The sequence below is a fragment of the Ipomoea triloba genome, chromosome 7 (genome assembly GCF_003576645.1).
Source record: "Ipomoea triloba cultivar NCNSP0323 chromosome 7, ASM357664v1".
NCBI classification, from domain to species: domain Eukaryota; kingdom Viridiplantae; phylum Streptophyta; class Magnoliopsida; order Solanales; family Convolvulaceae; genus Ipomoea; species Ipomoea triloba.
Genome location: NC_044922.1, coordinates 9123938 through 9134083, shown reverse-complemented (window position 1 = coordinate 9134083; position 10146 = coordinate 9123938). Strand labels below are relative to the sequence as shown.

Below are 10146 nucleotides of genomic sequence, written 5' to 3'. Positions count from 1 at the left end.
GGAGGAGCACACGAACTTGATCTTCAATAATGTCTTTATCAGGGGGAGCATATATTGTACTCTTTTTCCCTTATTGAAAGTTTTTATTCCCACCGGGTTTTTCTTTGGTAAGGTTTTTAACGAGGCAATATAGTGTTCATCCTTTGGACATCCAAGGGGGAGTGTTATGAAACAAAAGAAATAGGTGGATGTCCAAGCTATGATTTGAACCTTGGACCTCTTGCTTAAAGATCAAAACTCAATCCACTTTGCTGCTGCTGCCTTTAATGATTGAAAAGAGAACATTTAATATCTAAATGTTTCCTGCAAGTCTTGAGCAACAGAATAATCAGCAAAACAACAAAATTAGGTGAAGCCAACAGGGATCGAATACGGGATTTCCGGACAAAGCTTATCCTTTTTTAGGCTTCAGCTTATCCATCTAGACTGGCACAATTATGTGCCTATTACTGTATTTTTAATATTTGTTAATAAATTTCCGGGCACTATAAATACCCCATATCTCTTTGTAAATTCAATCCCAGAATCATCAATGAATGCTTCTTCCTCCTTCTCCATTTCAGTGTTCTTCATCTTTAGTTTCAGATTCTCAATTTCTTATTAATATCACAATTATAATTAATATTTCATAACAATTTATACTTATTTTGAGATTTGGAATCATATATAAGTATACTCGCATAGTAATTCCCCAGTACTATATTTTATATGATAATCCTGATCATCATCACTACACAAATTAATCCTCATCATCGTCCTAATCCTAATAATTGTATATATTTAAAATATGGGTAAAACTATATATTATTATATATTACACTCCTAATATATATATATTATTCTTAACCCTAAACCTAATTATTCCCTCTTCTCCTTACATCTTCTCATCCGTTATTTCCCCTATCCCTCTCTCTTTTCTTCTTCTTTGCCACCAATTAAAAAAAAGAGAGAAAGAATGGTAAAATATTGTCTTCTACTTCACCAATTCAAGAAGTAGCATATATACGAAAGCCAACGAGTCTAGGCTATGGATTTTGGGTGCAGTGGAGTTTTTGCTCTAGAGTAAGTATCACCAAATTATTACTTTTTCATAATAAAAGTATTACTATTTATTCCTACGTGTTTATTTTGAATTGTACATGAATATATTTTGTGTGGTATATAGATTATGGTGATTTTATGATAATTAGTAGGAAGGATTAAATTCATTGTAGCCACTGTATGAGAAAATTCTGATTGGCGCAGCTTGAAAACAAAATTCGTGAAAAATACTTTTTGAACTCCGATTGGCGTGAAATTTTATTTAGAGATCCTACACTTATGATATTTGATCTATATAAAATTAATTTGTTAGAGATATGTTTCAGTATTTCCAGAAAAATTTTGTAAAGTTGTAGCAGTGTGCTGTCAGTTAAATTTCTGTGCAACGCAGTGTTGGGAAAAATTTCAAAAAATATACTTTTAGACCTTGGATTGACCTGAAAATTTTTGTGTATAATCTAGACTTGATTTACTTATTATCTGGAAAATTTTGTGTTAAAATATGCTACCGATTTTCCTCAGAAAATTCTACAATCAATTGCATAATTTCTAAAATTTCTGTCAGTTTTTGTTTCTTGTGTCTTGTTGATTATTTGAGTCATGGAGAAGCTGTTTACTTGAGATTATATGCATATGTATTGGTTACAGAGGTTAGAATATTATGTTGATGGGAGACATATGCATATTTTGGGAAAATGCATACGTTTGTGTATGAAATTCAAGCGAATGTTATTAGTAGCCTATGTATTAGTTGGCTACAAAGTTTGTGATTGAATTTTGAAAATCTACTGTAACACCCCGTAAATTCGTTCAAGCCTTTCGTTCGTTAATTAATTCCTTGGGCAATTAAATTAATTCCAATTGGGCTAATTCTTTCAATTTTATATATATATATATATATATATATATATATATATATATATATATTCCTTGAGCCTAATTTAATTATTCTAATCAAGAGCCCAATTAATTGAATTTATTCTTGTAAGGGATTTTATTCAATTTGGATCCTTACAATCTTTATAATTAAATATTCCTACAAGCCCAATTTCTTGATCATATATTATATAATATATATGTATTGTTTCTAAAACATCTTATGGGCTTCCTTGTTCTAATTATCATATTTAATTGTAAGGGGTAAATTCATTAGCCCAACTTACTAGTCTTGAATATATTTAATTCCCATATCTATGATGATATAAACAACTTAAGCCCACTTCATATTAATGTCTTACACCCTAAATATTGTATGTATTCTTAGTATATATTTTGAAGATCAAAAACCCCTAAAGGTTTTCACTCCTTCTCCTCCCTACTCTACACTCTCACGCCATTTTCACTATATTTTTCCTTCCAAAATTGATCTTCATTTTCCCTACGAGTTCTCAAGTCAAGATTGCTCTTTTATGCTTGTCTAGGATTGGGTAAGTGCATCTAGCTAAGAATCTACCTTGCATTTTGTGGTTTTGTTAGTCTTTTTGCATATTCTTATAATGTTCTTTTGGGGATTCTTTGGGTAAAAGATGATCAAGAAGGAGGTGGGGCTTAGAGAGCTAGCTTGAGGCTTGATTGGATTGGGAAAAGCTCTTAAAGGTAACCACTATGTCCATCAAAATTTATTTTCTACACTCCTACTCTATATGATGTTCTTGGTGTTGGAAATCCTGAAAATTCTTTGTGTTTAGCCCTATTTTGTTGGATCTATTTGTTGGATTTCATCTTGATCTTTTGCCTAGTGTTGTATGATCATTGATGGTTTGGATTTCCATGTTTTTGGCCTCTAATTTGATGCAATATTGGTGTAATTTTGGTCTGATTTGCTCTCTGGAAACCATTTCTTCGTGTCTGCTTTGCATTCTGGAATCAGGGAGTGGAAGTTGACCTTGCGGAGGTCCTCGGCGGCACAATGTAATCCGCCGGGGAGTTCCGCAAGGCCAAGGCGGTGGAGTTGGACGGCCAGGGGTGTTCCGTTGAGGGGGACCGCCTCCTTCTTGCGGAGGAGTNTGTAACACCCCGTAAATTCGTTCAAGCCTTTCGTTCGTTAATTAATTCCTTGGGCAATTTAATTATTCTAATTGGGCTAATTCTTTCAATTTAATATATATACACATATATATATATTCATGAGCCTAATTTAATTATTCTAATCAAGAGCCCAATTAATTGAATTTATTCTTGTAAGGGATTTTATTCAATTTGGATCCTTACAATCTTTATAATTAAATATTCCTACAAGCCCAATTTCTTGATCATATATTATATAATATATATGTATTGTTTCTAAAACATCTTATGGGCTTCCTTGTTCTAATTATCATATTTAATTGTAAGGGGTAAATTCATTAGCCCAACTTACTAGTCTTGAATATATTTAATTCCCATATCTATGATGATATAAACAACTTAAGCCCACTTCATATTAATGTCTTACACCCTAAATATTGTATGTATTCTTAGTATATATTTTGAAGATCAAAAACCCCTAAAGGTTTTCACTCCTTCTCCTCCCTACTCTACACTCTCACGCCATTTTCACTATATTTTTCCTTCCAAAATTGATCTTCATTTTCCCTACGAGTTCTCAAGTCAAGATTGCTCTTTTATGCTTGTCTAGGATTGGGTAAGTGCATCTAGCTAAGAATCTACCTTGCATTTTGTGGTTTTGTTAGTCTTTTTGCATATTCTTATAATGTTCTTTTGGGGATTCTTTGGGTAAAAGATGATCAAGAAGGAGGTGGGGCTTAGAGAGCTAGCTTGAGGCTTGATTGGATTGGGAAAAGCTCTTAAAGGTAACCACTATGTCCATCAAAATTTATTTTCTACACTCCTACTCTATATGATGTTCTTGGTGTTGGAAATCCTGAAAATTCTTTGTGTTTAGCCCTATTTTGTTGGATCTATTTGTTGGATTTCATCTTGATCTTTTGCCTAGTGTTGTATGATCATTGATGGTTTGGATTTCCATGTTTTTGGCCTCTAATTTGATGCAATATTGGTGTAATTTTGGTCTGATTTGCTCTCTGGAAACCATTTCTTCGTGTCTGCTTTGCATTCTGGAATCAGGGAGTGGAAGTTGACCTTGCGGAGGTCCTCGGCGGCACAATGTAATCCGCCGGGGAGTTCCGCAAGGCCAAGGCGGTGGAGTTGGACGGCCAGGGGTGTTCCGTTGAGGGGGACCGCCTCCTTCTTGCGGAGGAGTACGGCGGAGGAGGGTGTTCCGTTGAAGTGTTCCGCAAGGTCTCTGGGAATTTGCTTCCAGAGACTGTTTTGGTTGTTGTTGTCTGATTGTTTCCCCTTTTGTTCTGAATATTGTTGGAATGTTTTGTTGGGTATTTTACCATGTCTTTGGAGTATTTATTCATGCCTTTTGTTGGGTATTTACTACCATATCTTGGAGATTGATTCATGTCTTTGGTTTCCCTTTTTGTACTCTTGGTCTATTAATTCTTTGAATTCATTACCTGGGAGTTGGCTTGTGTTCATAGTTGAGATGAACACTTTGTTTGGTTGTTTTGGGGTTGATCTTGGAGTATGAGTATGTGACGGTGGTTTGTTGGTATCGTTGGGACTTGTTGGATGAACTAACTGTGCTACTATTGACTATATTGACTATATTTGGGTTCATTACCCCTGTGATTGGACTCCGGTCCCTGTGATTGGGTTGATTACCCCTGTGATTGGACTTAGGTCCCTGTGATTGGGCTTTTGCCCCTGTGATTGGGTTCATTACCCCTGTGATTGGACTTCGGTCCCTGTGATTGGACTACGGTCCCTGTGATTGGGTTTTTACCCCTGCGTACCAGATTTCTGGATTCTGACTTCTGACTATGTGATTGACTTGGTTTGGTGGTTGGTTTGAGGGTTTGGAGGTTGGAATTGGGATTCTTTCTTGGTTGGTTGTTGTGAGTCCTTTGTGTTATTCGATTGATATCTTGTTGTTTCATTGAGGTTGATTGGTTCTTTTTGGATGGTTATTCAGTTGGTATCTCGGTTATTGGTTCGTTATTGTATTATGCTTTCGTTGTTGGATATTGGCTTTGTTTGACTGAGTCTTGGTTATTGATTCGTTCAGCTTATTGTTGTTGAGTATCGGTTTGAACTATTGAACAGTTTATTGGTGTTTATATTCTATATGGGTGCGTAAACCTATTTACAAGCTTATGTATATCTATACTTCCTTGCGGGTGTGAATGGTGGTTGCTTAGCAGTCTTTTGCTAATGGTTCTTTGCGTGTTTTCCAGGTATGGAGTAAGTCTGAGCGCGAGCGCGTTAGAGCCTACCGTTATGAGGACGCTTAGACTTAGTTTTATGATGTTAGACTTTGGTTTTTGGGCCTGTGTGCCATTGGAGATTTTATATACTCTTGACTAGTGACTTGGATATTGTTAAACATGAGTTGAGGATTTACTTTATTTTTTTTATGCATGGCAGCTTAGTTCGTTTCTTATGGTTAGCCTGTGCATCTAGGCTGTGTTTTGTACCTAGATGTGGCATGACGCCCTTAAGTTTTAATTCGCTTCCGCTATACTATGTTTGTTGGTTGAGATAGGCAGCTGTTGTGTTAAGTTTTATCTATCTCAGCCTGTGTGAGGTTGGGGTGTCACATCTACCATCTTGGAGTGGCATATGAGAAATATTGTTATTATTAACTTTATAAAGATGAAGGATAAAATGCTTTGTCGGGTTGTGATGCCCTTAATGAATTTTAATGTTTGTGTAGTATCCTGTGGTGAAATTATGGATACTTGGATTAAAACCCAGTTTGTTGTGGAGTGAGCAGTAGAAACGTATCCTATCTTAAGAGGACTTTTAATTTTGTTATTTTGATGAGTGGTTAGCGGAGTCTACCACTAGGGTATTTACCCTGTTGAGTAGTAGTCATTAGGAATGTATCATGACTACTAGGACTAGTTACTACCCATTGGACTTGGAAACCCATTGGGGTGTGCACACTTAAGGTATTAATTCTGTTCCACTTAAATGGGATTTTTGTGTAGTGTTCAGTAGAGTGATTACTGTTCACTAGGGCTTATTAATTAAGACCCTGCCCATTATTTGAGATTAAATGGGATTTTGAGTAGTGTTCAGTAGAGTGATTACTGTTCACTAGGGCTTATTAATTAAGACACCTGCCCATTATTTGAGATTGAATGGGATTTTGTGTAGTGTTCAATAGAGAGATTATTGTTCACTAGGGCTTGATGAAACAAGACCCTGCCCATTGTATTGTGATTGGTGTACCTCCGTGTATATGTACATGTATATATTAACAGTGATTTTGAAAGATATATTACTTTTGAAATGTTCCTAAAATTTCTATTATGAAAAATACTGATTTGGAAATTATGAGTTATGAGTATTTTTGAGAAATTATGAGTTTTGGAATTCTTGAATATTATTGGAGAACTATGATTACTTAGAATATTGTGAGTATTGCTTATTTGCATCTTTATGTTCCAATAATTTTAACGTACACATTTATACATATTATTATCTACAAGTTGTGCTCCTATGTGCTATGTGTAAATAGTTATTTTAGGAGGTGAATTAAATTTTACATAGCTTTGCGCTAACTTTGGATACTCTTTGAGTATATTTCAGGTGCATCTGCATGAGTATGGTTTATGAGAGCGATTCGTCACTTCTTAGATAGTTGGTTAAAGTTTCATTTTTATAGAAAATCTAGAAGTTGTTTTTAGACGGGTGTATTTGATTTGTTGTATTAGTATTAGCCTGTAGATATCTTTGTAAGTTGTAAACCATAGTCTTAGCGTTTTGGTATAGAGAAATACCTGAGCGTGGCGATAACACCCATTTCTATTTTGGTTAGTTAATGCTTCCGTAATATAATAGTGAATTTTAAATTGAGAAAAAAAATCAAGGAAAATTTGTTCTAAATTGGTCTTGAAAAATGGGGGTGTTACACCAGTACAGGGCAATGAATGGAAACATTTGGAATCTTGCCATTACAAGGAAATTGGATGTTTTGAGTAACTGTTGATTGAACTCTAAGAATTTGCTTGGAACAGTATTTTATTTCTGTCCTTTTTTATTACCTATGTTCTTTTATCACGTTTCGTCCAGCCAAGGACGTTAAACGTGGCGCTCTTGGGAGGCACCCCAAGCCCAATAAGGAAGAGATTGAACCAGAGAACTTGATGGTCAAAATGAGGTACATTTCTTACTATCCATCTTTCGTTGATGAATTATATTGTGGGATACTTTGATTAGGAAAAGGGAAAGTCAATGCATAGGGGAAGAATTGCTACGCAAGGTATATCTTCTCTTCCCTTTTGAAAAAGAGATAGTTTGTTCAAAAATTGAGATGATACTCTTGTTCTTTGATTGATGATCTTGATTAATGAAAGACCTTTTTGGGTGATAACATTGAGTAGAATTGTCCAAGCCCGGGAAACACTCTTAAGTGTGGAAAGGTGCTTCTTGTTAATTGATTATTTTGACCTAGCTCCCTTTTCTACGGATCCTCATGGAAACGTCGAGGACGATGTAATCTTTTAAATGTGGAAAGGATGCTCTACATATGATGGGTAATCAGCTGAGCTGTTAAGGTATTAAGTTAGAGAGTGTGTTGTTGTCAGCACTATCTAGGAAAACTCTTAATTTGATGCCAAACAAATTTTTGAAATATGCTCTGGAAGCTACCTGTGACACACACTGCACCACCAAAAATTTGAAATTTCTGAATGATTGCATGCTTTTCGTCGTCTATTCTGTCGGGACCTTAGTCAAGGATCTCTCGAAGTGGGAGTGTGTACTCCCCTAAGCTTTAGAAAGATAAAATTGGCGAAGCCCGGGAAATGAACTTAATCTGGCAGGATACGGGGCAAAAGGAGAGCCTTCAGTGAGCTTAAGAGTGAAAAATCCCCTAACCCCAAGTAAAAGGCATGAGAGGAGGTTATGGTGAAAGTTTGATTTAAGTCATCAATACGGCCACTCCTTGAGATAAAACAAGATGTGAGCCGTCTTGCTAGGATATGGGGCAACCATTGCACCGTCTTCGAAAAAGCATGGAGATCCATGTGAAGTCGGTTGTCCCAAAGAGATCCTAGAAGATGAGAAAAATGAGAGGTGGTGAGTCACCCCGCTTGGTGATAAGCACCAAGAATAGCATTGTAACACCCCGGACCTACCTTCCCGTACATCCGAGGCGTTACCGCCACGCCTAGAGAGAGAATTCTATCTTTCCTCGATAACCTCACTCTAGGTGCACAGGCTAAAGGAACTATTCTCAACAAACACACAACAGATTCTTACAATTTCAGACATGTTAAAGATGAAGCTTCATTAAGCAAGGTTCATAATTTTTCCAAAATACATACATAGGAAGCCTCTCGGGCTCAAAAACAACAGGTTCGACCCAAAGCACTGGTTATGCCTAGCCATTACTACGGCTACAAAAATTTATGTACACCAAAAACAAATTTCCCAGAAACTCCCAAAGATCCAACGTCTAGTCGAGCCTGCGGTACACGGGGCCAGTGAACTCTCCCCAGACCAGATGCCACTCCCCCTCATACCAAGTGATATGGTCCAAAAACCGGGAAGTGGTTATGACCATCGACCACTCCTCCCAAACATCCCGAGGGCTAGGGTCCCAAGGGTAGGGGTAGTGCACAATGAACTCCAGGGGATCGCTACCATCTAACGGCTCTATGGGGTAAAAGCCGTAAGCAGCCTGGACCTCGTCCATAACCGGGCAAGAGACAAAAGGGGCCGACGGAGCCATAGGAGTATCTGGGTTCGTGGGAGCCTCGGGAGCATAACCAGGTGCGTATGGGTCTTCTCCCTCCATCATCTGTATGTAATCATCATAATCCATGCCCTGACACACATACTCCGGTGAACTTTCGGAGTTCACCGGGCTGCAAGAACTGACACTAGACGGCATCTGATAAAAACACAGTGAAGTGTAGTTAGCACGACGGCTAAGTAAGGATATCCAAGGGTTATTTAAAACTAAGTAAAGGTTTGAAAACAAAAGATTACTTAGGATACCCTATACCTTACTCATCTGCAAGATTCTACCTGCAACAGTTATAATCAACAGCTTGCATACATCATGAATAGAATTCAATAATGTTGGTAACATTCCTTCTTGACAAGGTCATTTAGTAATCATTCACATATTCAATAATATAATGTTTAAATAGATAAGCATACTAGCAAGTAATATAAACATAATTCGTACATCTTGCTTGTAATCATTTTAGTAGAAAACTTTCCCTCACAAAGAGAGTCTCATCATTTTTCACCTTTCAAAGAGTAAGATTACTCACAAACTTTGGGTATTTAATTACTTGTCACATCTTTCTTTCCCGTAGCTACGGAGTAACTACATTCACATTTCAAAAACCTTCTTAGTCCTAGATAGAAAGTGTGAGACCTTTGGAGTCCTTTCTCCACTTCTGACCACTTGGATCGTTGAACTCGGGTTCAGTGGTCATCGCCCGGTCTAATACTGATCCCCTGGACTTATAGGAGCGTTGGAATGATTCCTAGCTAGCCTCACTAGGTTCATAAGAACGACACCTACCCGAACATAGAGTGACTATACTTAAGTGTGCACACCCCCGTAGGAGTCCTTTTCCTTCCGGGTGATATAGTACTCGGCGAATAGACTTCGCCCACAGTATGATTGATCATACACATAATTACCATGCGGAATAGGCACTTTAAGCTCATCTTTATTCCGTGGTTAACAAGATCCTTCACAACTTTACTAGAACTAAGGTTTGAAAATATTTTTCTATTCTTTCCCCTTTCTTGCTTTGAAACTAGTTGGAATATACTTGGGTAATCCCAATACTCGGAAATTAATTCCCCTTTCAACCCAATTCAAAAATTCTCCTTTTCTTTTCAAAACATTTAAATGATCTATTAATATCATATCATTAAGGTAATTCAAGTGTAATTACCCTACACTTTTAACTTCACAAAAATCACATAAGCCTCACATTTAACCCATACGTCTCAAGGCATATACATATACATTTCCCAACTTCAACATATGCGTAACACACAACAACATTTATTCTTTCAAACACGTAATACCCAACTACATAGTGTTGCTCTTCTCATTAC

General features: G+C 36.9%; 1 long non-coding RNA gene across 1 annotated transcript; it reads left to right on the top strand.

Moving 5' to 3' along the window:
* Positions 1–871: 871 nt before the first annotated feature.
* On the top strand, positions 872–5491 carry LOC116026288. Its single transcript, XR_004099814.1, has 3 exons — positions 872–1062; positions 2568–2637; positions 5286–5491. It is a non-coding gene; the product is annotated as an uncharacterized LOC116026288 (long non-coding RNA).
* The last annotated feature ends 4655 nt before the right edge of the window (positions 5492–10146 follow it).